At 55.8% G+C, this 962-nt stretch overlaps 1 protein-coding gene across 2 annotated transcripts in view; it reads right to left on the minus strand.

Annotated features, from left to right (window-relative positions):
* Taf5l (TATA-box binding protein associated factor 5 like) overlaps positions 1 to 962 on the minus strand; it is a 21939-nt gene that overhangs the window by 20698 nt on the left and 279 nt on the right. The window contains exon 1 of one of the 2 annotated variants that reach the window (XM_026778591.1): positions 866 to 930. The exons of the other annotated variant lie outside the window; for it this stretch is intronic. The gene's annotated coding sequence lies outside the window, so the exon portion shown is untranslated. Of the gene's footprint in view, positions 1 to 865; positions 931 to 962 lie in introns of those variants that run through there. 2 annotated transcript variants of the gene reach the window in all.

Raw genomic sequence — 962 nt, forward strand, 5'->3', positions numbered from 1 at the left:
TCCGGCTTGAGCCTGCACTCTTTACAGCACCCCACGCGCCTACTGAGCGCACCCTGGAGTCCTAGGGGAGCACAAGGGCAAACACTCATTGAGAACGAGCACTGGAAGCTAAGCCTTGAGATGCTGATGGCTATGGGGAAGGCTGGAAACGTGACTTCAAGTACGGTGCATCACACAAGATCAAGCTAAAACAAGTCAGAAAAAAGCCGAGTCCCTTCCTCTATTTCAGAAACAACGGAAATTATCAGTTACCGAGCAGTCAGGAGAGCCTTTTCACCTCTCTTAGGAGGGACAGAAGTACACAACTCGCAGTTGGAAAGGACTGTTCCAAAACACGTAAACCTAATTTGTTACCGATGGCAAAACACTGAAGGCACAAGCTGACTTCGGTCTTTCTGGCTTAATATTCGCTTTATAATTCACAGAACAAGGTTCCCATATGTGTGAATACATACTTAGACCAAGTCTCCTCTGTCGGTCCAGAACTCACTTTGTAGATCAGATTGGCTACGAATTCGCAGCAATCTTTCTGCCTCAGCCTACAGAGTGCGCCACCAGTACCGGCCGAGTCTTGTCTGAAATCACCATCCCATTTTACAGGAGGAGAAACTGCGGCAGCGAGCGAGCTTACACGGCTGCAATCCTCGTCTCTGCGGTCACCAACTCCATCCGTGACATTCCGCCCCTACGAGTTTCAGCAGCCACGAAGTCTTGAACCCGGAGCAGGCGGACTCCCTTCCCACTTCACTTTCCCCGCAGGGCCCGCCAGGCTGCAGCGGGTCATCAAACGCCCGGTCCCGGCAAAGCCCCGAGGCCATCCACCTGCGGGCCAGCCCGGGGTCGGAGCCCGGGGAAACTCACTCACCTCTAGACGCCGGAGTCAGAGCGCCTGCGGGGTCCGCGGGGCGGCGACTCCCGGCGGCAGGCGCGAGCCAGCCCTCTGCGGGCCACTTCCGCCGAGC

The sequence above is a fragment of the Microtus ochrogaster genome, chromosome 4, assembly GCF_000317375.1.
Source record: "Microtus ochrogaster isolate Prairie Vole_2 chromosome 4, MicOch1.0, whole genome shotgun sequence".
Classification (NCBI taxonomy): domain Eukaryota; kingdom Metazoa; phylum Chordata; class Mammalia; order Rodentia; family Cricetidae; genus Microtus; species Microtus ochrogaster.